The sequence below is a fragment of the Dermacentor andersoni genome, unplaced genomic scaffold (assembly GCF_023375885.2).
Source record: "Dermacentor andersoni unplaced genomic scaffold, qqDerAnde1_hic_scaffold ctg00000033.1, whole genome shotgun sequence".
NCBI lineage: Eukaryota > Metazoa > Arthropoda > Arachnida > Ixodida > Ixodidae > Dermacentor > Dermacentor andersoni.
Genome location: NW_027314755.1, coordinates 2,538,299 through 2,564,926, shown reverse-complemented (window position 1 = coordinate 2,564,926; position 26,628 = coordinate 2,538,299). Strand labels below are relative to the sequence as shown.

Sequence of the window (26,628 nt, the reverse complement as noted above, 5' to 3'; positions counted from 1 at the left end):
ACGGCCCCGAGTTGCTCCTTGTCCTTCCTCTTCATCTGCGATCCGTCGCTCTCGAACAACTTCACGATGCACCGATGGCGGGACACGTTGGGGTTGTGCACACATACGACCGCGTACGACGCTGGTTCTTCTGGCCGGGTCCCTAATGCTCTGTGCATCGTTACGTCGCAACTTGCGAATTGTGTCAGCGCCGGAAGAAACCTCCCCTGCCACCTGTCGGACGACTCCTTCCAATTGAAGTTCCCTCCGAACCGTTCTTTGACGTAGGCCTTGACAAGTTTGGCCCTTTTCCGACGACGACTAGAGGGAATAAGTGGATGGCCGTCGCTATTGATTACGCGCAATGTTACGCGATAGGAAAGGCGTTGCCGAGTAGTTGCGCAACAGATATCGCCGATTTTCTCCTACACGACGACATTCTCCACAGCGGTGCACCTGGACAGTTACTTACCGACCGGGGCCGCTCATTCTTGTCTCGAGTTGTGGACGACCTGCTCCGCCCTTGCGCCACTGAGCACGAGCTGTCCGCCGCCTACAACGGTTTTATGGAACGTTTCAAACGAACAATCACAGATACTGTCAATGTACGTCTCCAACGATCACCGCGACTGGATGCCACGCTGCCCTACGTGGCGTTCGCGTACAACTCGTCGCGACACGACACCGCAGGATATTCACCCTTTTATCTTTTGTATGGTCGCGAGCCCACATTGCCGTTTAACACCATCCTCCCTTCGGGGCCCGTGTGACAACTGAGTAGGCTCGTAAATTCATTGATCGCGCTCACACGGCACGTCAAGTCGCCCGATCTCATTTATTAGCATTGTAGCATATACAAAAAGAGCGTTATGTCTAGTGACGTCACGATGTTGAGTTCACGCGTGGGGCTTCGGTGCTCCTTTAGTCACCATGTCGTCAGGTTGGCATCTCCCAGATGCTCCTCTCTCGCTACGCCGGGCCTTATGAAGTCCTACGTCATGTTAACGACGTAAATTACGAGATTTCGCCGCCACAGGTTGATGAATCCTCAAGTCTGGCGCCTGTTTACGTCGTGCATGTTTCGCGGCTGAAGCCATACTTCGACCTGAATTTTTCGCCTACTATGCGCCCACATGGCGCTTCACCACCCGGGATCCTGTTACGGAAGGATGAAAGAAAAGAGGAATAAGAAGATCGTGGGACGCTGGCTGCTGCGTGTTGTTGGTGGTCAGCCATCTTAACTATTCTGTCTCATTTTGTATATATTTTGTGAATACACTATTTTTATACCCCCAACGTCCCCGTAACGCTATTTCACTTCGACGACAGCCGTCACTTGGCTGGGCGGAACCAAATGGCGTCAGAACTGAGCCACCGGTCCTGTGGACAAACGGGGTGCCCTTGACCGCTGCTTGAAGACCAATGCACTACAACATTCCTACAGTAGCTATTTAGGTCAGGAAATTCAGCCAAGGCATAGAGATGAACTGATTTGATATCTTGGTTTAGATATCTTGATAAATAAGAACCCAACTGTCCACTCAGACAAAGCTTTGGAACTTCTTGAACGCATTGCTAACACCTGACTAAAGCCGTTTCAGAATGTTAATTGCCTAGACAACTGGCTAGTCCAGTGTTTCTGTATAGTGCATCTAACACACTAGAGGTTCTTTCGGAATCTTGTAGGCTGGACGGGCTTATTAAGAAATGGATGAAGAAAGTTCTTCATTTACATGCAGGTTTTCCCAATATCCACATATGGTTACCCTCAAAGAGGTGTTAGGTGTTGGGTGTTATTCAGTTGCAGTGTTGCTCAGGCGGTTCAGTTCAAGAGCCTTGCGCGTTCACTTAGACTAGGGGACACACTGGTGGATCATCTATTTGATAGTATTTTAAATACGAACTCTGTAAGAATCTTTGAACTTTTTCCAAATCCCTTCCGGAATAACTTCCCCGAAAGCGCTTGAAAGAGCCCCTAATAGAGGATCACAAACGTGGTGGCCTGATCTAAAGTCAAAATACATCAACAAGGACCTCCTGGCACATCAAGACCAAATCGTCGCTAACACTTGATAGTATTGACACATTGATGTGGGACTCGCGCACCGCGGGTCGGCGCCATGAAAGATGAAGCGCGTCAGCTACACGTTCTTCTTCTGGCCCGACATTAAAGAGAAGCGTCTGCTTTGTAACACTCCGGCTTCACTCTACGTTTCATTTCTCTGGTGGAGGTGCGGCGCACATGCGACCACTCCCAGATCGAACGTGACGCCTATTCACGTACGGACGAGCCGTCGACTTCAAGCACTGCCACCTGAGCACGAGTCTCTATCCTAGTCGAGTCAGAAGGATGAGTACATCAGTTCCGTCTTCTTCAACCGCACCGACCGAGGTCATCTTTACCCAGCCGCGAATCTCCACGTCCTTCCATGGGGACACCTTCGAGGATGTTGACGACTGGCTCGATCACTTTGAGCGTGTCGCAGACTTCAGCGGCAGGACTCCAGAGCGCAAGCTACGCAACACCTACTTTGCCCTCGAGGACTATGCACGGACGTGGTTTCAAAACCATGAGACGGCCCTATCGACATGGGACGAATTCCGACGGCAGCAAATCAGCACATACGGCTGCCTCGATCGCAAGGAGCGAGCTGAATCTGCAATGCAGGCGCGAGTTCAGAGGCCGAACGATAGCGTCGCAATGTTCGTGCCGACGCGCGGATCCGACCATGCCGGAAGAAAAGAAGTTCAGGAACTTGATGCGCAGTGTCAAGCAAGAGCTATTCGGTGGCATAATACGCAACCCACCAAAGAACGTTGCAAAGGTCCTCGCGGAAGCCATATCAATGGAGAAAGCACTGCAGCAGCGAACAGGGGAGTACAACTGCGACGTGTCGACCCTGTCGCGTGACTTTCTCGCTATACCATTGGACAACACGGACGCCTTGCAGGAGCTCATTAGGCTTGCTGTTCGAGAAGAGCTTCAAAAGCGTCAGGTGGCTCCAGCATCGGTACAGCGACTCGCTCTGGATGAGGTCGTCCGGGAGGAAATCAGGCAGGCAGTCAAGGTCCCAGAGCGAAGCGAGACACCGCAGCACGAGGTACGGCAGCAACAGCCTCACATGTCGTATGCGGAAGCTGCGCGAAGTTCGTTGTCCCCGATTTTTCGCGGTGTGAGCGACGTCCCGGCCTTTATGGTGTGCATGCCGTTGAACAAGCAACTGGCAACTTCATGCCTCGCCGCACGCCATTCATGGCTGAAGCAAGACCACCCCGCATGAGCGACGTATGGCGCACTGCAGACAGGAGGCCCTTGTGTTTTCATTGCAGTGCAGCCGATCACCTCTACAGGGCGTGTCCTTACCGCCGAGCTGGGCTCCGTGGTTTTTCACTGAATGTGCCGCGCCCGCGAAATGGTGAACGCCCTGCTGGAGATCGAAGCCTACCTCGTAGACGCCAGGACCTTGTTTGGCCCATGACTCCGTGACCCCCGGTAAGGTAGTCGTGACCGGGGTTCATGTTTCGGTCACCCGCCCGAAACAGGTCTTCCAGCCCCCTCTTCCCGCCGAGCGCAACAAGGCAACGCTCACGGAGCCCTGCCTCCCGGGAAAACTGAGTCCAGCGACCTGCGGAGGTGAGGTCACTGATGTTTCGAACGCTGAAGATCCTTCACTAGCATGACCGCGATATGACGTAATTGAGACGCAGAGAAAGCAGTGTAGTTCGATGTCAGTATCTTGGGACGTACCAGTTACCATTGACGACCACGAAATCTCGGCGTTAATGGACATGTGTGCGGACACGTCTGTTATGAGCCAGAATCTCGCGCGTATACTCAACAAAGTTTCGACGCATTGGACCAGAACTCAGATCCGTACTGCAGGATGGCACCTCATAAGTCCGATGGGCACGGCACGAGTCAACATTCGGGGCTTTACGTACATCGACGAGTTCGTCATTCTTCCTGAATGTTCAAACGAACTTATTCAAACGAACTTTCAGGTGAAAATAGCCATCATTGACCTCCAAGAGTCTAGAGTCAGCCTCGCTACTACGCCAGCCATTGCGAACAGTAATGGTGACTTCGCGCTTCACGTAGATGGCAATCACGTCACGTTGCCACCCAAGAGCAGCGTGCTTACCCTTGTCCGATGCGACATGGAGGACAACGCCGAAGGAATTGGTGAGGCCGACATACCTCGGCTTCATAAGCGCCACATTTGCATAGCCAGAGGGCTTCTTCAGGTGCGAAACCAATGTTCAGTCATTTTGCTAAGAAACTTTAGCTTCGAGTATCGGCATGTACCGCGAGGAACGATAATCGTACTCCTTCGCGAAATCATTGATGGTACTGACATTCCCACATTGGAAATAGCATCGTTTCAGCAATCTGAATTACCCAGCCTAATAGAACGGATTAACGTTAACGTTACTCTGCCAGACCATCAGAAAGACCGTCGACTGAGTCTCGTAAATGAATTTGCGGACTGTTTTTCAACGTCATCCAAAGTGCGGCGCACGTCCATTACAAAGCATCGCATTATTACGGACGAGTCCGCACGTTCTGGTCGTCAGCATCCCTACAGAGTGTCTCCAGGGGAAAGGGAAGCGATCAAGCATCAGATGGAAGAGATGCTCCAAGATGACATGATCCTGCCGTCCACCAGCCCGTGGGCCTCCCTGTAGTGTTAGTCAGAAAGAAACACAACACACTAGGCTTCTGTGTAGATTACAGCAAGTTGAACCGTGTCACCAAGCGCGTTGTTTATCTATTGCCCTGCGTAGACCACTCGTTGGATTGTCTATAGCATGCCAAGTTCATTTCTTCGTTGGATCTTAAATCAGGTTATTGGCAAGTCAAAGTTGATGAACACGATCGTGAAAAACTGCGTTTTTGACACCTGATGGGCTTTATGAGTTCAAAGTTCTCCTTTTGGGCCTTTGTTCCGCACCTGCTACCTTTTAGCGGATGATGGATACCATGCTTGCTGAACTCAAGTGGTAAACCTGCCTCGTATACTTCGACGACGTCGTCGTGTTCTCGGCACGTTTGACGAATATCTCGCACTAGTTGAGAGAGTCCTCGCTGCGATCCATTCTGCCGGCCTTACCATCAAGCCTGAAAATACTACTTCGGGTTCAAAGAGCTCAAATTCCTTGGCCATGTCGTTGGTCCTACAGGTTTCCTACCAGACCACGACAAGTTGCCGTCGCCTAGTTTTCACCACCCCCAGAAAAGAAGGCTGTCCAACGCTTCCTTGGTTTGTGCGCATATTATAGGCGCTTCGTCGAGGGATTTTCGAGAATCGCTGAGCCTCTGACAAGGCTTACACGCGACGATGTGCCTTTCATTTGGGCGGACGACGAGCAGCAGTCGTTCAATGAATTGCGCAAGGGTTTCCAAGCGGGCCCACTACTATCTCATTTCAACAAAGACGCCGACACTGAAATTCACACTGACGCCAGCAATGCCGGTCTCGGCGCAGTTCTTGTGCAGTGGCAAGCTGTTGCGGAACGCACCATTGCTTTACAAGCGGCAGTCTCACCAAGGCTGAGAAAAACTACTCCACCGCTGAAAAATAATGGTTAGCGGTTGTGTGGGCACTTGGTAAATTCCGACCCTACTTGTACGGTAGACCCTTTAAGGCTGTCAGCGATCACCACGCCCTCTTCTGGCTTGTCAACCTCAAGGATCCTTCAGGCAGATTAGCCCGTTGGAGGCTGCGCTTACAAGAGTACGACATTACAGTTGTCTACTGATCTGGAAGGAAGCACAGCTACGCTGACTGTTTGTCACGCGCACCACTCCCTACGACGTCATCGGACCCTGACCATGGCTTGCCATTTCTCGGCGTTATCGACGCCATCAAGAGGGCTTAGTACCAGCACGATGACCCTGAGTTGCTGCCGCTTATCGAGCACCTTCAAGAAGTTAAATGTGTTTTACCCCGCTTGGTCGTGCGTGGCTTATCATCGTACAATTTGCACGACAACGTCCTTTACAGGAAAAACTGCGGAACTGGTCCAAATACGCACCTCCTTGTCGTGCCGTCGGCGCTGCTCCAAGACATCTTGCAAGCCTGCCATGATGAGCCATGCCCGCGCACCTGGGGTTCACTAATACATTAGCAAGGATACGACAGAAGTATTACTGGCCCCGGCTTTTTTTTCTGTACAAAGATACGTGAAGAACTGCCGCGATTGTCAGCGCCACAAGAAACCACCAGTCAAACCGGCTGGCTTTCTCCACCCTGTGGACCCTCCTCAAGCACAGTTCCAACAAATATGAATGAATACACTTGGATCATTCCCAGTGACCTCTGCGCGCCACAGATGGATAGTTGTCGCTACCGACTGCTTAACTCTGTACGCCGAAACCGAAGCTATTCCGCAAGCAAACTCCTATGAAGTGACCAAGTTCTTTGTACGCCACATCAGCCTACGACATGGTGCACCGTCTGTTCTCATCACCGGTCGCGCTACAGCCTTTACAGCCGAACTTATGCAGGACGTTCTCCAGCTGACGCATAGCTCTCACCGCAAGAGCACTGCGTATCACCCTCAAAACAATGGATTAACGGAACGTCTGAACAGAAAGCTGGCTGGTATGCTCTCCATGTATGTCGGCATAGAGCCCAAGACAAGGGACGAGATTTTAGCCTATGTGTCCTTCGCGTGTAACACTGCTGTAAAGGAGACTACACACTTTACGCTGTTCGAACTTGTATACGGGCGCCCCGTCACGTGAACACTTGGCGCCATGCTACCTGTGGCTGATAATGGATCGACCAGCAAACACGTGAAGAGTTCGTTCAAAGAGCTGAAGAAGCGCGCCAGCTTGCTCGGCATTGTATCCGGATTCCGCAGCATGCCGACACCCTTCGATGAAACCAGGGTCGACGCGACGTCCATTACAATACCGGCGCCTGCGTGTAGGGTCTGGACGCCCACCCGTCGCCATGGACTCTCGGAAAAGTTGCTCCGCTGGTATTTTGGTCCCTACAAGGTTACACACCACCTTAGTGACGTGCCCTACGGAGTCGTCCACTGCAGTTCTGACCTCGCTTCGCTCCGTCGTTGTCCTCGCGCTGAAGTTGTTCATGTAGTGCGCATGAAAACTTACTATGCCCGTACGGGAACGCTGAGATACACCTGAAGAGCTCCATTTTTTGTAGTCGCTGAAATAACTTTCGACGCGACCAAGACGGTCGCTTTTCACAAGGGGGGCAATTGACACAATGATGGGGGGCCCCCGCACCGCGGGACGGCACGCGCAAACGTCGGCGCCATGAAAGACGATGAAGCGTGTAGGCTGCCCGCTCTTCTTCTGGCCCCCCATTAAAGAGAAGCGTCTTTTGTAAGACTCCGGCTTCAACCTACGTTACAGTATGCGATTCCAAGTTGTTGAAGGAAGGTGGTCGTCTTCATGCATTTCCCCTTAGGACTAATTTTTATTCAACGAGGTCTCTTACTAACAAAAAACAGCGATACAACTTCATGGATCTGCTTCCCGATCGACTTCCCGATCCGACTTCCCGGATAACATGAAAAACCGGAAACTGCGTTCCACATCTTGCAGGAATGTGAGTCTGTACACCTCGCGCGTACTGAGTCACACAGCTTCGTGGCTAAACAGGTGGCCCGTCTAGTCCGGGAAAAGAGAGCGAGCGTTACGGTTCCAGAAGAACCTCAGTTAACGGCTCGGGAAGGAACGATGCTGAAGCCTGACATTGTCATCGAGACTGACCATGAAGTATTGGTGGTCGACTTGGTTGTCGTATGGGATGCCAAGGAAGGGTTGCTCAAAGACAAAGCGCGAGAAATGGCAGCAAACTATGCTTCTCTACGGAGCTGCTTTGATCCGCGCAAGAAATTTTGGTTGTAAGGGTGGGTTTTCGGTGGAAGGAGCATGACATGTCGTGAAACTTAAAAGTTGGGCAAGAACTTGGGTATGTCCCGCGCGTGTCTGTCTTGGCTCAGTGCCTGCGTCCTTTGTGGTACTTTAATTTGCCTTAATATATTTAGAAAGAGAGTCTAGGCGCTCTTTCGACATTCAATTCGCGTTCTTTGATGTTTCAACTTGTCGTTTGGGGTTTAATTTTCTTTTCCTTTTTCTGTTAAGTTTGCTATTTTTATTTTCGCTGTTTGTCTCATTTTCTTCCCTTGAATACCATTGTGTTGCTCTATGACGTATTTAGTTGAGGCTGGCTACATTAAGAAAAGATAAGTATTACACACTGACTCTAGCTTTCCCCTAGGTAGCTCATTTACAAATGACGCCTTGGGGAGGCCAGTACTGGACAGCAAGGGCCGACAGGAGGTGGGGTCTCCCCGCCCGTGCTGATCCTTCCCAAACGTCCAATAGGTTAAATCTTGCTGTGGCCACTGGCACCACAAGTTTCTGGCGCAATGTATGTTAGTAGCTGGGAGCCAGCGGCTTGGTCTTTCGAGGGACGTTAGCATCAGTAGCTCAACGCAGGCGTCGTCGCGGCGGTATACAGAAGTGGTGACACGCTATGCGACTGAGGCGCCGAAAAAGGTATCCTGGCGTCTGGGACTTTGGAATGTGCTGGTGAAGGTACTTACAAAAACAGACAAAAACAGCTGGCGAAAAAGGGGGGGGGGATGGAAACCGTATTAATAAATATGAAAGTGCCACGGGTTATACTTGGAGGGGGCAGGTGTATATAGGAAAAAGGGTCGTAGAGTGGATATAAGCACGTGACGTGCACAAATGCAGATCACGTCAGTATATTTACCCTTTAAAACTAATATGCTGATGATGACGAGGCCGTCTTCGACGAAGATAGGTCCTCCTACCGTAACGTTGGCCAGCCTTTCTGACGCAACTTATCCATGTTTACAAACTTTATATCGCCGAAAGTGCAATGTACTGTAATTTGATAATATCCTCTAATTTCTGGCTCATTAATCCCAGCCTAAGGAGTAGGCTAGCGAACTCGCCCTAATAAGTCATCAGTACTGCGTGTGTTTGTGAAGTATCGGTGTTTAGTGCGGAGCGGTATAGTGGCGCCACACAGCATACACTCGACAAAAGAAGGCTCTCGTCCCCCAGATGCTGGTGCGCATAGTTGCGCTATTTATAGCCTTTTCTTTCGTGATTACACACATACCACACAAAATGCTTCACAAGAGTACAAGAATGTGTGCAAACTCTAAATCTCGGAAGCCCAATGACACCTAAGAGACTTCCGACAAGAACGTTCGCCCAACCAGTGCAAACACTAAGTATGCGTTGCACTCGGGAAAAAAGCCTACTTGTCAGAATCTTCATTTGTGCCTAAATATTTGGGAAGTCAGCCCAACAACCGAGTTCTAATTTCGCATTATAGAACGAGGTGTGAAATATAGCTTGAAGGTGGTAGATGGCACCGCGAATCATTTTGCTTGTTCTGTACTCTCCTTCATACCGTGCAATCTGTTGACTTTGTGCCACTACATATCCAGTTGAGAGGATGAAGATGGCTGCCGGTAAGGCAATCTAGTTCTGCGTTGTTGCAAAGGTGTCGCATATGTAACGAGTGGTCAATTCTAGTGCAGTTCTGCACGAGATTTCTTATTACCGCCTCTATGGCAACCACCACCACTGTGAAAAGCCCACCATCCATACTATAGTTGCAACGGCTTGAAAGGACGGATCCATAAGGGCTCTATCACAGTCACTCGTCTTTCTTTCTTTCTTTCTTTCTTTCTTTCTTTCTTTCTTTCTTTCTTTCCTTCTTTCTTTCTTTCTTTCTTTTCTTCCTTCCTTCTTTCTTTTTGCGCCAAATCATCAGGCAGACACTCCATAGCCCGAAGCCCGTGTGCAAATACTTAGAGTGCACGTCTGTTTTAAGTGCTACGAACTCTTCCGTCTTTGTTACAACTCTAGAGTTTTTTATTATTTCTTCTGTCACTCTCCTCAGCGTACAATAGGTGCTTTCGACCTTCAATTCCCCACTTCGTCTTTTCTATAGCCCTTTTCCTTTTTACTTTTACCGCTACATCGCATTTCTCGGGCAACCTGCTTCGTCCTAAGTGTTAGCCACCCGTCTGATATTCCGTTCTTTTTATTGGTTCCCTGGTTTCCTACGCGTACACATGTGCGTTATTCCACGTACTTGAGCGCCTTCGCCAGTCTGTGCGGCCCCGTATTCGTAATTGCGTCAGCGTACGTGTGTGTGTAAAGCTGTTCGTAAATGCCTATATTGCTTCGCCACAATAAGAGCACCTTTGCAGTGATGTACCCTTTACAGTAAGAAAAAAAAACATATTTGGACGTCTAGATCGGCGCAGACTATCCGGTGCGCCATAAAAAGTCACGCCTGCTTGTCATCCAGTCTCACCGCTTTCTCCCTTAGAGGCCGTCCAATGGTATTAAGAAGAAATGATACAAGGCCTCTTGAGGAAAAGAAATTGGGAAGGATAAAATAGGGCAAGGACGAGTGATCTTGCCAGCTAAAAGCTGTTGAGCCAGAACGTGCGTGAGAAAGACGCATGCTACTCGTGAAAGCAAGAATAGCAGCTGGTCGGAAGGCTCGCTGTCAACGCTCTTACGTCTAGTCCGTAATTTACTCATGATTTACTGATACTGTGAGATGTGCCATTATTATCATTGTTCACTTTGCTTCGAGTTGGCGATTCACCCAACGAATCCCGCCATCGTGTGCCGTCCTTTCTCTTGTTTGTCTTTTTCTTTATTGACCTTTTGTTCAATCTGGCAAACTCACCACAAGTAGATGTGTCTACACAAATGCTGCAATAACGCTGTCAAATCGGTGAGATGCTAAGGCTGCTGACTTCGAATGATAGCTCCAGAGGACACAGACGGAGCAAAGGATACTTCATTCGGAAAAAGACTTTTTTGAAACCACGACAATTTTCTAAATTTCCTACCACCAACACATTTTTCTAATACCCTCACCACTTAACCGGCCATTTATGTAAACGTCCTTCTACTAAGTGTACCGCTACTGCTGTGACGCATCGTATGCATTTTCCCTGAGGCCAAAACGCTCAGAAAATGTGAAGGCAAAGGGGGCATTCGATTTACGCAAGGGCATTCTTTATTTAGTAATCTGGATAAAGTTGGAAGAGCTTCAACCTTTTACCGCCGGCTTCTCCAGATGTGATTGCCGAATGATTAAAGGAACATAACATGAGATGACTTAAAAAGCTTTCTGAGAGTGAAACACTCCTCCATCGATTAATGAATTGGTTATAGGTCGACGAATCAATGAATTACTATTCTACCATCACAAAGGAAGGTAGGCCTATGAAAGACGTCGCAGTGACTGGTTCTGTACTTGTTTTGACAACATGAATTTTTTACTCGCGTACTAAAATCTAATTACATCTGCACATGATAACGCGGTCAACGCAACCGGGAATCGAAACCATGACCTCGTGGTCAGCAGCAAACATGACTGCGATGCGCTGTGGCTAATACACATTGTTTCTTCATTTCTAAATCCCTGCCCGCAGAGCTTATGGCAAGCGATCCTGCAAATATCGCTAAAAGTAAACTGCACTAATGGCAAATTATCGTTGAAGCAAGCCGCGTCGGATCTCCCGTAACGACAAAAGCTCAGCTCGCTGCCTTGGTCTCTTAGTACATCACTATATTGTCGCGGGGATTCACGAGTGCAGGAGGAAGAGACGAAATCGTATATTACAAAATTTACAGGCTGCTGCTACCGCAGGATGGTTGACAGCATCTCACGCGGCAGTCCTTCGCGGAGGGAGTCCTTTGGTGGCATGATCATACGCGATGCCTCGTAACATCACTCAGGGTGGATGGAGCACCGTCTCGGCGCCTCCTAAAGTCCGTCAGCACTGCTAGTCAAGATGAGTGGTAGGCGCGACACATGGAAAGCATCAGTAGTAGTAGTAGTAGTAGTAGTAGTAGTAGTAGTAGTAGTAATTTTTACGGCAAGCCGCCGCTGGTCGTACTGCCGTTTTTTTTTCCTTTGCCGCACCTCGTATTCACGCTTCTCTTCGGGAGTCCTAAGTCGTACGCGTTGCCTACCCATGGCGGTGTCACAAGAACAATGATATCTGCTGCCATGCTCGTTATTTTATATACAAAAGGCTAGAGACGCCCCCCCCCCCCCCTAAGTCGCAAGCCGCCGTCACCGAGGCTGCTTGCGAAACTGTAATCTTTACTGGGAAACATATGCGGAAAACGTCAAGGACGTGCTTTGCATTGTTACCAAGAGTGCCTTATCATCAATTATGTGGTTCGGACGCTTGTTTTGTGCTTGTTCTTTTTGAAACAAATGAAGTGGTGCATGTTGTATGCGTGGTTCATAAGAATGTATGCACTTTAGGCTTCTCGCTGCTTAGCTTGAAGCCTCCACCACCTCCACCGCAGGTCGGTCTGGTATTCATACTTGCGGCATTCGGCCACATGTTTGAGCATGGATGAATCACGAATCGTTTATTCGTACACGATGATACAGAAAACCAAACAGTGAAAAAATTGCAGAAGCGTGAGCGCTTGCTCCGTGAGGACGAACGGCATTTGACCTGTAAGAAAAAAAAGTTTGAGACGTTTCAGTTCGTGAACAACGGATTGCGCGCGAGCATACGACTGCTGTTCGCATTTTGTGCCTCGCGCGTAGACCGTTTTAATATGCAGGACGTGAACATGCTCAACGACCACAGCAGCGTCGAAGCACAAAGGGAAATGGTGCGAACGTGGTGGATAACGCTGCGTTGATCTTGAAGGTGCAACGCCTGGTGTGCCAGAGTAAAAGCACATATCGAAGCAGGGCCTCGAGGCGCAAGGCTTTACTGAATTGAATTGCTCAAAAAACATTATGTCAGAGAAACCGCAAAAGACGCCCAAAACACGCACTAGAGATATGATAGCATCGGAGTTTCATTTCAGTATATAAGGAAACATAATTCTGTTGCGCGGAAATTCAAACACAAACCCCTTACCCGAACGGCGCGGACCGATCGGTTCCTTGGAACAGCAACGCGCTCGGCTCCGCACATGCGCAAGAAAGCTGCGATTGCCGGGAAGCGTGAGAAGCAGTCAGAGGTCTTTGAACTTTATCGTGTCCCAGTCTGAAGGGCGAAGCTTAGGCGCCCTCCAAATTTTGCCGCGAACTGGCACAGCCAGCAACCCGGATTCGAAGCACAAACTAAGGACGCGAACGCGGGGAAGGTCTTCTCGACACCTAGGAGCCCCCTGCTCCGGTGCTCGCTTGAATCGAAACGACAGGCATAACATCGCCGATTTCATACGCGGCACATGGAGGCGTGCGCATTAAAGAGAGATTTTCTTAAGTGACCGACTGCACTTCAAGGCATCAGGTTCTCGCCTGTGCCAAAAAATTGTTTATGCGATTGTAATCTTGTTGTTTACTTTTGCAAGCTACGCTAGGAATGAGTGAAACAATAAACACATTATGTCGATCCTGCACACGGTGGGAATCGATGTAAGCGAAGCTTTCTGCACTGTTTGCTATGACCAAACGTACTTAGCAATGACATGCGCGCCACAAAAGAACATATTTTACAAAAGCCGATGCTTCAAACATGACAAAAAAATATGCCTATCAAGAAAAAGACCGCATCTTGAATCTGCCGCTTCACCAAGATAACTTCCTACGTTACATTGACCCAGAAATGAGACCGAAAATTCCACGACCACTTCCTCGACACTTAGAGACATTGTACCATCGTCTTCGACTGAACGTGGCATACACGAACAATTATCTGTACCGCATAGGACTTACCACTAACCCATACTGTGATAACTGTCGCAACTTAGAGACAATTGAGCACATATTACTAGAATGCCCCGCGTACCGCGACGAGAGACAATTTTTTGAGCGCCAAATCGACATGATTTGCCACGAACCGTTAACGTTACCGAGCATCTTAGGTCCAATGCCCGGCCCTTCAAAACAGCGACGGGTTTTGGATTTATTGTTCAATTACCTGACAGAAATTGGTCAAATAGGAAAGCTTTAAAAATTGCATCCTTTCTATACAAAAGCTTAATTTTACCCGCCATGTCACCTGTAAATATTAGTATCAGGTCCACTCGGACATTTCATATTTACTTTTATCCTGTTTTTCTCCAACTCTTTTCTGGAATCTTTTAATCCCACTCCCCATCCCTATACAGAGTAGCATGCCAGCAGTTATATACGCGCCGGCAAAATTCTCTGTTTTTCCAATAAAGAGCCCTCTCTCTCTCTCTCTCTCTCTCTCTCTCTCTCTCTGCGCGCCACATGTTTATTTCTTTATCGTTTAGTCTATCGCGAGAGAGGTGAGTTGATGTTAGGAGTTGCTTTGCATGCACTCCTATGTTTGTCTGCGTAGTACACATAACAGTCATTGTTGTGCGTCACGCATGAGAACCAATGCGAGTGTTGAGAATTGTCATTGCCTAACTGGTTCATCCTGTCGAGGCACAAAAATTTAGCTTTTATTCACTTACGGGGCTGTATGTGCCAAAACCACACTCGTGCGATGAGGCGCGCCGTAGTGGTGAACTGGATAATAATTTTCACGCCATGGTGTTCCTTAACGTGTCCCCAAATTTTAGTTCTGGGGCGTCTTTTTTATCTTGGTCCAAATGTGGCTACTACCGTCGTAAACGTCACGATCTCGAGAAACTCAATAGCAGCAAAGCTACCGGGGCAGGCACTTAAATGTTCATTGGACTCGTGACCGCTTTCCTACTGTGGCCTAGACTCTACGGCGCGCTTTAACGCGGCTCTGCTTCAGCAGGCCATGCGTAAGTTGTCCGCTTGATAAATTTGCGTTGTGTTTTTTGCAGCAATAACAGAAACGTACATTAACGTACCTTCGACTTAAATTAATGATGTTCCCCCGCAACCGCTCTCGCGTCAATAGTAGCAGCCTTTCCTTGCATTTTCGCATGACCTATTCCTATCCTCTTCTCCCTCCTTGTATGGAAACCACGAGCGAGGAGAGGCAAGGCTGTTATTCACTCGTGTCACGACTGCATCGGCCCTACACCTTCCATGCCCCCTTCCTACTGTTCTATCTAGCTTCCCTCTAGACGTTCGCGTCCGTAGCTGGGTAAGTGCTGCAGTTTCTGCAATGCCTTTGCACGGCGTCACGGATAATTACAGCTCTTAAGAGATTAGTCCTGCGATGCCAAGGGAGCTCACATGCTACGTAATGAAAAGGTCAGAAGGAGTTTTATTGCATCGCCTTTCCTCTCTGCCGCGCTCCTGTCGTGCTTACATATGCATTAACCACCCTCCCGCCCGACCCCTGACGCGGTGTGCGAGACAGCAGCGGCAGCAGCAGCAATAGTGGGGAAGTAGAAGGGAGAGGGAAAGATAGCTTCGCTTCATTAAATTACCTATATACACTCGGTGTCACCCTTGTGTAAAGCGCGGGAGTGGTTGTCTCCAGGGTGCTCAGGAACCAGCCAGCGACATCTAACGGTAGTTGCAGAGTCCAATTGTGCCCAGCACCGGCCGTTAGATGTTGGGCCCAGAAACTAGCGTTAGACGTCGCTAGTTGCCTCCAGAGCGCCCCGGTTGCCGCCGTTCCCGTGCTCTACACAAGGGTGATGTGAACTGCACGTCACAGAACAAGCACATCCTTATATTCAGCTCCTAATGAAGACGACGTGTGTTATAATTCGCTTGACGACCACCCAGGCTGGGGATCCACATATTTGGCCTCTCCAAACGGTGTTCCTTCGCAAGAGCGGACCGTCACGACTTGGGTCCTCTGACATCACGAGAGAGCCTTAGATTAGAGGTGCCAAACAGATTGCGTATGCAAGAACTAGGGATCATGGTACTACGCAAGCTCAGACCCCTACCTCTGGACCTTCGCATGCGTAGTACCGCGGACTCTACTGCCCCAATAAGCAGGCCGCTTGCGGTCCCTAATCTAAAGCTCTCAACAGATAAACATCACCGGTTGGTATAAGCCAACGACGTATTCTGCCACATGTACAACTGTACTACAGACGTTGGCTACCTGCACCGATGTTTCTTCAATTCACGCTACAGCTATGTTCAGGGCACTTAAATGCACTGATATTTAGAGACCTTTACTTTTATACCGGCAACACAGCTTCCGGAAACTCTTAAATTCAGTTCCTCGGACATTTAAAACAGAAACGTGGTTGCATTAATGTCAAATTTGCTTTGTGCAACACCCATATAAATTAATTAGGCTGCCTTTCTCTTTTTTGGTCGCTTCCCACTGCCGTGTTTGTAGTCTAGCTATAGGTTAGACTATGAGACACCCGCGTATATAGTTTTTCTCAATTGTGGTTATGTAAGGTAATTAGATTGTACATTTGTTTTAGCGCATAAGTCAATGCTGAAAAGTTTTACACTGTCCTTAGAAACCTGCCACTTTTGCATCTACACCTCCTCCGCTATGCCACGTTGCCATCTAGGCGGTAGTGCCTCAATGTCCCGTTTTGCAAACGAAAGCCTGTATAAAGAAACATCGAGTACGAGGTCGCGTGATGGTAGCCCGGCCACGGCGCACGTATTTCGATGGGGGCGAAAATCCGAAACCACCAATGCACTTAGATGAAGGTGCACGTTAAAGAAACACAGCTAATCCGAAATTCCGGTGTACCCCACTACGGCGTGCATCATAATCAGATCGTTGTTTTGGCATGTAAATCCGCACAGTTTAATTTTGATAAGAAACCTGGAAAAACTTTTGAAATTAGATCTTCTGTTTTGAAGAGACCGTCTTCTTTGTCGACTTAATATAGATTTGTGATGCGTGGAATCTGGGCTTTTGGTCACATTCGTCGCATTAATTAGATAATTAGGTGCCTGCTGGTGCAGATAAGGCATCGAAACAAGGCGTCACAATAAAGCTGTGACCATGTCTTTAATGTATAAAACTAAAGCTCTGAATAACACGGAAGTGCCCATAAATGCAAACATTGCAGCAGATAGCACGTCGTGCAGGATGAAAGCAAACACTTGCTCGCATCAAATTTTGCCGCATAATATTACTTTTCTCTTTTTACTATTACCGTATATACTCGTGTAAAATCCGCACTTTCGTATTCTGAGATTAGGGGTGAAAATTGGAGGTGCAACCATAACAGGAAGAAAAAAACTTTTTTTCGTGAGTGTTTTCTGTGGTACCGGCCTTTATTGAACTACTGCGGAGCCTTGTACTGGCTCTGGCTATTCCCGTAGAGCACCACCTTCCGGCTAGAATGAATGCTGAAGCCCCAGAGACCAGTGATGGCAGCACATCGGTGGCAGCCGCTAGATCTTGGAGGCTGTGATTTTGCTACCTGGAGGAGCCGGAAATTCGGCATGGCTGCCTTGTATTGCCACCGATTAAAAATAAGAATGCTTCCGTACTCTCGCACCACACAACAAATATCACTACCAACATTCTAAAAAAATTAGAGGGCGCGGCCTACACAGTGGCAATTTTTAAATATTTGTCCTGAGGGATTTTTTTTACAATGTTCTGAGTGACATTTTTGCGTGGGTGCGACCATTATACCAGTATATACGGTATTCGCTTATTTTAAGGGTTGTTTGATTTCCGGTTTTATACGTTTTGTTTATTTTCGGAGGGTAAAGATTGGGTGATATTTTTTGGAAGCTGGCAATTGGGGAGAAATCGACTTTTTTTCCGGTAAAATCTACAATTGTATGAATAGATAACATTCGGGTATTTTTTTATTTTATCGGAGGGTCTCGTGAGTGTAATGAGAAGGAAAGTCACGGAAGAATAAAAGTGGGTTGGAGTGCATATGGCAGACATTGTCAGCACCAGTTGGAAGCATACCATTATCATTTAAAAGAAAGGCGTAGAAACAATGCTTCTTACCGGTGTTGACATATCGGGCAGTGACTTGGACATTGATACAGACGCTTGAGAACAAGTGAAGGAACGCGCAAAGAGCGAAGAAGAATGGCAGGCATAACGTTAAGAGACAAAACAAGAGCGGTTTCGATCAGAGAGCCTACATGGATAGCCTATAACCGAGTAGGCATTAAGAGAAAGAAATGGAGCCGGGCAGGTCAAGTGATGCGCAGGCTAGATAACGGGTGGAGCATAAGGGTTACAGAATGGGGGCGAAGAGAAGGGAAGCGCAGTCGAGGATGGCAGAAGACTAGGTGTGGCGAAGAAATCAAGACATTCGCGGGCACTAGTTGGAATGGTTTGGCGCAGGACAATGGTAATTAGAGGTCGCAGGAGGAGGCCTTCGTCCTGGTGTGAACAAAAATTGGGCTGATGATGATACTTGACTGTAAGCGCAAAAAAAGCCTGTTGTGCCTTTTCTTCAGCCGGCCTCCGCAGAATGTTACGGTGAGTTACCAACTCCTAGTTAGGTGCGCTCGTTGGGCGGTTGGTTGAGGGCCTCGTAGCGTCGCCGTTCTGCACACAGCTTGTGCACAACTATCAGTAACTAGAGTTCACTTAGGCAAACAGGCTCCAACTTCGTTGTCCCGACGCAAGGTTCGTGCTAGCACGTGCGCACCGCGAATACTTTGTAGCATGCAGAGAGAGAGAGAGAGAGAGAGAGAGAGAGAGAGAGAGTGGTATTTGGTCTCAGAATTCGCAGAAAAGTCGCGTTTAACCCGGATATCCGGAGACACATCCGGAATGTAAAAATCTGGTGAAATCGTGGGTGACCGGTAAAGAACAAGGTTACGTTGATACATTTCAACATCTGCATAATTTCTGCCAAACGAACATCTGAGAAAATAACTGAGTCTGCTTGCAAAAATGCAATTGAATTAGAAATACTCACAAATACTTACAAAAGAGCTCCCAATCAGGAGGGAGGGCGTCCTTGAAGGCCCCCGTGACTAAGGCCACACCGCACGCAACACCATAAAGCCCACACAGCACCTTTAGTGCCATCGTGGTCCACTACACCAAACATCCGACAGACAAAATTTGAGAAAGCATGATGTAACATATTATGAAGAGCTGGAAGTAGCTATCGCTCAATTCAAGTTTACAAATGCGTCACTAAATAAAGCCTTTGAAGTGCTATGCTTGAATAATTGGGGCACAAATTACGTGTTATTGTGAACTCGATATTTAGTCTGACCAGCTCTTTTGAAGTGCGCATCTGCCGGCCAATACCAAAGGCTATAACGAAAAAGCGCAGACTAGCAAAAAAATAGTTATTCAAATCCGTTAATTTCGCTCATTAATAGTTTGTCGAGAAAGCTATTGATATTGTATTACCTGAGTGTCATATGATAGACAGAATGCTATTGGAAACAAATCCGGAATAGTATTGAATCCGTCAGTAAAAATTTCACAAGGTTGTGCCGTCCTTTGACGTGAACAAGCTGTTAACTTACAGAAGTTGCGTGATTTATGAACAGTATATATATGTCCCTTGTAGATAATAATTATTAGGTCCATAATATTTCAAGTGACGAGGAACTATGAAGCTGGAGTTTGATACCGCTTACTGCTGCAAGAGCCACAACAAAATAAGCCTAGGTTAAATTGATGTGTCTTTGCCGATGAGGCAGTTACCACTAAACCTGAAGAAATTTGTGCACACAAAAGTTAACATGCACCTTCACGATAGGGACCTTCCACACAGCAAGCAGCTTGGGTCAGCTGGAGTAGCGGTCACCAGCAAGCTTCAAATTAACGGACGTTTAGTGAAGAAAAATTGAAGCTTTAAGAACTGCGGCAATTAAAGCGACGGTTTGCTTTTGAAGCTCAACACGTACAAAGCACCATACCATTGCATATACTTCAATTTCCTCGCAGGAGTTGTTGCAAAAGTAATATCAAGTCACGTTTGCAACATCACGGCTACCAGGTCAAGGTGTTTAGTCTTCAAGCATAAGCTCGAACAGCTCACCTGAACAAGGATGTAAATGCAAACATGTACTACCGTACCAGGCGCCTACTTCGAACTGCTGTTTGTCTAGCTCCCCAGCAACCACTTCCCTTTTGTATGACGTAGGTGCCCAACGGCGATAAGGAATTTCTTGTTCACGGCTGCGATAAGCGAGTAAGTAGAGCAAATGTCTATATTAAATCATTAACTTTCACACGGGCATTTTAAATGGACACTGAGCATTCCTCTACCCGATATTAACAAGCTGGATGTCGTGGACAGAAAGCACCAAGCACATCATGGCGACCAAACGGAGGAGGGGGACTTCGCACTTGTCCGGGCGATACGACACGCGGCTAGCCAATGCAACAATCACATCGAACACGTGACCGAGGAATTCTAGATTTGTCAATTCTTAAGAGCCCAGCCGCGGTAACTTTCAGGAGGCATCTTTTAGGCACTTGAGCTATCGTACGCGTGCTGAAGCGACAAGTTTATTTGAATCTAATTATCTACGTCAGGCAAGCCATTCCAATCACTTATGTTTTGTTTTAGTCGAACGGCCAATGAGCTCGGATACTGAACATAAAAAGCATTGAGCCAGGCCGATTTCATAAAATTCTATTCTATCGCTCTCTAAACAACACCGAAGTCGAAAATTTCCTATGTAGTAGCACTGGTGCACAAGTCTGCAACGAAAATAACAGTCGAAATAATTCTTGAAAATGATGCCCTCATATCAGTTACAGGAGTTGCACAACGAAGAATGCGGTCGCCGCTTGTTTTTTCTTCTCGATCCCATCTCTCCTCTCAAGCCCTTTCTTCTTCTCGCCCTGTGCTGATAAGGGCACGTGGAGGCTACGTCATAACCCTGGCCACGTTCGCGCTTTTTTTTTCTTGTTTCACAGCACCGCTCTGTTCGGGTTACCACCACTTTGCCACGTTTTTCGGCTGCCACAATGCCTCCCGTGCCGGGCCGTGCTCCTGCTAAGAAGGGCTGCGATATACCTTGTGTGAATAACATGCGATCGCTTCACGTTTTCTTTACAATGCGTTATTAGCGGCCCGACAACCCATCCCGCAAGGACAAAAGAGAAAGTGCGAGAAAGCGGATGAAGGAGGCTCCGCTACTCGCCGGCGCTTTGCCAGACCGGAAATGTGATACCATGCCGCCGTGTTCCGTTAGTAAAGACTTGCCAGTTCCGCTTGCATGGTGTACATCACCGGCACCAAAGAGAAAAACTAAAGGTGACGCATTGCGTCGTAGCCACGAGGAAATGCGATTTTGTGTAAAGTTCTTATTGTTCTTTTTCCAAAATAAAAAAAAAAAACGAGAACGATCGATTTGGGACAGCGAGTCGCAAACCAAAACACGCGACATGTATACGCGCCAGCAAACAACACAAGGAGGAACAGCAAGCGCTGACAGCATCAACTACAAGGAGGCGTGCTAGGCTCCAGGTGGCGCAGTGGCGGAACGACGTGTTTTTCCAGGGGTATATTAAGAAAGTAAATCACCAAATATTGTTTGTCACCTCCACCACCACAGTAACCTACGAAGAGCCTTATAGGCTGCTAGTGAGGATATATAAACAATGACCTGGGGGAAAGGTTTCAAGCTTGTAGAAAGTAAACAGGCAAGTGAGAAGCTGTGGTCGTTTAGAACGAGAGGGGATCCACTTTAATTATATGGTTGGACCAGAAATGGGCAGGTGACTCGCTGGACGCACGGCCGCTTTTTTGGGGGGGGGGCCCACGGGCACTCAGGAGGCTTGCGTAGGTAGTAATGAACAAGGTGCCCCAGGAAAGCCGTAGAAAACCATCGGCATCAGTAATAGAAAATGAGGAAAACAAGAAAAAATGTTGGCTATGTAATAGGCTACAAAAACATGCAGGGCGCCCCAAGAAAGGAAAAGCGGGTAGAGATTGAGGAGCTGTTTAAAAGAGAACAAATAGGGGTGTATGCGGTTACAGAACCGCAAATTTGACACTTGGAGGAGCCGTCGGTGATTGAGAATCATGTTCCTGAAGGGCGCAACAAAGCCAAAATGTAAATAAAGGGAGGCTAGATGGAATGCTCACCGATTAAGGAGCCAAATGGAAAAGAATAAATTCAATACGTCAACAGCATGTCTGCTTATCCTGTACTATGAGTGGAAAGAAAACTTCACTCGGTGTAACGCATTTGTGGACCGGCAATTAGAGCACAGAAAAATCAGCAGTTAGCTGAGTGCCTAAGTTCTGATATTAAGGGATTCGCGAATGATGCCGAAAATATCCAATTAGGTGACATGAATGCCCACATACAGGATCTAGGTGGCTATACCGACAACATCGTGAAGTGAATGCTAGATGTTTCCGAGCAACGTAACCTCGTTATTGGGAGTAGGGGGCCCAAGTGTGATGGGCACACCACGTGGCAAGTAGGAAACCGACAACTTATAATTGATTACTGTTTGATCACAAAAGGAATTCATGACTGGCTGAGGGAAATGGTCATTGACGAGGAGGCAAATAGGAGGATCGGGAGTGACCATAAACGCATCATTTTGAAATTGGGAGATGTAGTTATGGAAGAGAACAAAGAGCGCAATATCGCGATTTCAAATCCTAACTCCGAACAAATATCAAATATAGTCACAAGAGTCGAGAAAGAACTTTGCTATTGGCTAAGCAAAGAATGGGAATATAGTGAGCTTCTAAGCACAACAACGACAGAAACACAGAAAGAGAAGTAACATGTTCGCTCGAAACGAAAAATGAGCCCAAAAGGCTGGTGGAACAGGGAGAATACGAGAAGCGGTCGCCATATGACAGAGAGCATCCCGAGAGCACAAACACGCAATGAAGCCGCGGTTGGCGCAGGATCGGGGAAAAAATTGTGTGGTTAAAACGATACCGGTGCAAGCATAAATAGAAGGTGAAAGTTAACGTTTGTTCTCAGAAATACGCGAGAAAAAAAGGTCGCACGTACAATGTTTTGGACCTGCAGATAATATTGTTACGAATGATGTTTATTTACAGGGTGAGACGAGGTCCGAGATGGAAGCTACAGGCCAGGCCCAGCCGGCGCAGAGTACCCAGAGATAAGGCGCGCACACTCTACTTCTTCTTTCTCTGCATCAGTCGCGCAGTGCTGCGACAATATTATCAGGCAGGAATTCTGGAACAGTTCAGCAGCACATCCTAGATGAAGATGCAAACAAGCTTGAAGGGGACGCGGCATTAAATTACATAAAAAAAGTAAATACCAGCCGATACTTTCCAAGGAAATGAAAGGGTTCTGGTAGATGAAAGAAGGGGCTTGAAAGACAACTAGACGGAAAAGGAGCTGGTGCTAAAAAATGTCAGCTCGAAGAAAGCCGATGCGAAAATTTTATAGCGCACAGCCACAGGGCTATAGTTGGTTCCCGTTAGGCTAAATAATGGACTAAGACAAAACGTCAGCAAGCTGTGTTGAAAGCAGTGGAAAAAACTTTAAAAGAAAGATGTATACCAGAGAGTTCGGAGGGGCGACAAAGTAGATGGACTTTAATTTATAAAGATAAGGGACAGAAAGATAGAATTCGCTCGTACAGACCATTGACCATTACATCGGTAACGTACAGTTTCACCAAGCAGGCAAATAAATTAAAGCTGCAAAGATGGCATAATAATATTAAAATTTTGGGAGAAATTGAGAAGGGCATCAAAGTAGGTAGGCGTCCGGGTGATAACTTATTTCTCCTTACTCAGTCTATAAAAGTATCAAGAGTAGAAAGGTAACCAATATATGTAGCCCTTTTAAACATTACAGGAGCGTATGACAACGTAGGCCACAACGGTCTTTTGAATAATCTAGAAGGAGAAGGCTTAGCCGATAATTGTCTACAGCTTTTGCAAAATGTTTACCTAGGAAATACTGTTTGGGTACATTGAAAGGGAAGGCATTAGTTGCGAAGAGAAAATTGGTATCAAACAGGGACTGAGGTGCCTTTATCCCCACTGCTGTTTATTATGTACCGGGCGGGGATCGAAAGGGCACTAGAAGGAAGCTATATTGCATTAAATCTCATATACAAACAGGCCAGTACACTACTAGAGCTACAGCTTCTAGGTTGGTGTTATGCGGACTACATTGTGTTGCTAGCTAACAAGCAAAGTGATATGCAATGTCTGGCTAATATTTGTAGACAGGAAGGTGACAATATAGGTCTAAAATTTAGCGTTAGAAAATCAGCTGTTTTGGTATTCACTGAAAACTGTGAACAGACAGTGTCAATAGAGGGCCGGAAAATAGTTAGCGCAAAAGAATATAAATACCGTGGTATATGGATAAAGGAAGGAAAATATTATATGCAAATCAAGGAAAAAATAATAGCAGTGAAGGGGAAGAGAAATACCTCGCATCGGGCGCTCACGGGAAGACTAGAAATGACGCTGTGCAGGATGATATGGGATGAACAAGTCAGGGAAGCTCAAAGTGAAACGACAGAAGGATATGGAAGAAGGTAATTGGGCTTGTGGAGTGTTCAGGTATTTTTACATTAAAAACATTATTCACAGTGGAGGAAAAGAGCTACTATGAACGTTACCACCAACAATGCGATCTGTATGGGGAGAACACAGCAAAAAGGAACGTGATGAGGAAAGTCAGAGAGGCTGACCTAATCTCATGGGTGGCGGAATTCGAAAAGAAACCTGCCATGAGTTACTGCATCAGAAGAAGAAAAGGAAATCAGGAAAGAAACCATGTATGATAACTCGAAGTGAAGCTCAAAACTTGTCGAATTGAGATCAGGATGCCTTAAAATATGCACCTATAACGCGAGATATAAGAAAGAAAAGAAGCATGTGTTGTTTGCTGCGCTAAAGCTAGAGAAACGACAGAGCATGTTTTGTTGGAATGTGAAGATATCTGCCCCGTGGTCGCTTTAGGCCCAACTGGCCTTCCTGAAGCGCTTGGGTTGAACGAGAGCAGAGGAAAAGTTAGCGTGTTGGCAATAGAGATTACTAAAAGGCGATTCGAAGATTAGTGGAAGTAGGGAAACGACAAGGACAAGGAAGTATAAAAACAAAGTTCACGCTAAGGGTTCACAAACTTTGTTTACGGGAATCGGTCCGTTTGTATTTTTTCCTTTATTGTTTTTCCCTTTCTTTTTTATTTCTTTTTTAACACTGGTATGACAGAGCTTCGTGGCGTAACCCACCGCCCCGTAACAAATAGGACTCTTTGGAACAGGGCGGTGGGTTCGCGCCCCGTTAAAGAGAGACCCGCTGTGGTTGCTCCTAAGCACGAGGTCGCGGGATCGAATCCCAGCCATGGCGGCTGAAATTCCATGAGGGCAAATGCGAAAACTCCCGTGTGCTTAGATTTAGGTCCACATTAAAGAACCCGAAGTGGTCCAAATTATTCCGGAGTGCCCCCCCTACGGTGCGCCTCGTAATCATATCGTGGTTTTGGCATTTAAAACACCGTAAATAAATAATTGAGTATTAGGCGGCGTAATGTATTACTCATTTCTACTTTATAGTGCCTCGTAGAGTACTGGTGCAACTACAATACGTAAAATTGCGTAACTGACCTGTCTGTGCGAAACTTAATAAGAGGTACAAATTGAAGGTCGTACAGGTCCCTACATCGAGTCATGATGACAAGAAAGTCGAAAGCTTCTATGAAGACGTGGAATTGGCGACGGGTAAAGTCAAAACAAAATACACTGTACTGATGGGTGACTTTAATGGCAGGGTAAGCAAGAAGCAGGCTGGAGACAAGTCTCTGGCTGAATATGGCATAGCCTGTAGGAAAAGCAGGGGTGAGTTAATAGTAGAGTTAGGAGAACAGAATAATACGCGGATAATGAATGCCTTCTTCCGCAAGTGATATAGCCGAAAGTGGACGTGGATGAGCCCGAATGGCGAGATAAGCAATGAAATATACTTTATACTCTGCGCTAACCCTGGCATCCTACAAGATGTGGACGTGCTCGGCAAGGTGAGCTGCAGTGAGCATAGGATGGTAAGAACTCGAGTTAGCCTAGACTTGAGGAGGGTTCGGAAGAAACTGGTACATACGAAGCCGATCAATGAGTTAGTGGTAAGAGGGAAAATAGAGCAATTCCGGATCAAGCTACAGCACAGGTATTCGGCTTTAACTCAGGAAGGGGACCTTAGTGTTAAAACAATGAACGACAATCTTGTGGGCATCATTAAGGAGTGTGCAATAGAAATCGGTGATTAACGGAGTAAGCTATCGCAGGAGACGAAAGATCTGATCAAGAAACGCCAATGTATGAAAGCCTCTAACCATAGAGCTAGAATAGAAATGGCAGAACTATCCAAGTGAATCAACAAGCGTCAGACAGCTGACAAAAGCAAGTATAATATGGATAGAATTGAACATGCTCTCAGGAACGGAGCAAGCTTAAAAACCAATTAGAAGAGTCCAGGAATAGGCAAGAATCAGATGCATGCGTTAAGAGACGAAGCTGGCAATATAATTACTAATGTGGATGAGATACTTCAAGTGGATAAGGAGTTCTATAGAGATTTTTACAGTACCAGTTTCACCCACGACGATAATAGAAGAGAGAATAGTTTAGAGGAACTTGAAATCCCACAAGTAACGCCGGAAGGAGTAAGGAAAGCCTTGGAAGCTATCCAAACGGGGAAGGCAGCAGGGGTGCATCAGGTGACAGCAGATTTGTTGACGGATGTTGGGTAGATTGTTCTGGAAAAACTGGCCCCCCTGTATACGCAGGGCCTCATGACCTCGAGCCTACCGGAGTCTTGGAAGAACGCTAACATTATCTTAATCCATAAGAAAGGGGACGCCAAAGACTTGAAAA

The 26,628-nt window shown here is 47.1% G+C and overlaps 1 pseudogene; it reads right to left on the bottom strand.

Annotated features, from left to right (window-relative positions):
* Window positions 1–26,628, bottom strand: part of LOC126518109 (uncharacterized) — a 125,187-nt pseudogene that overhangs the window by 35,560 nt on the left and 62,999 nt on the right.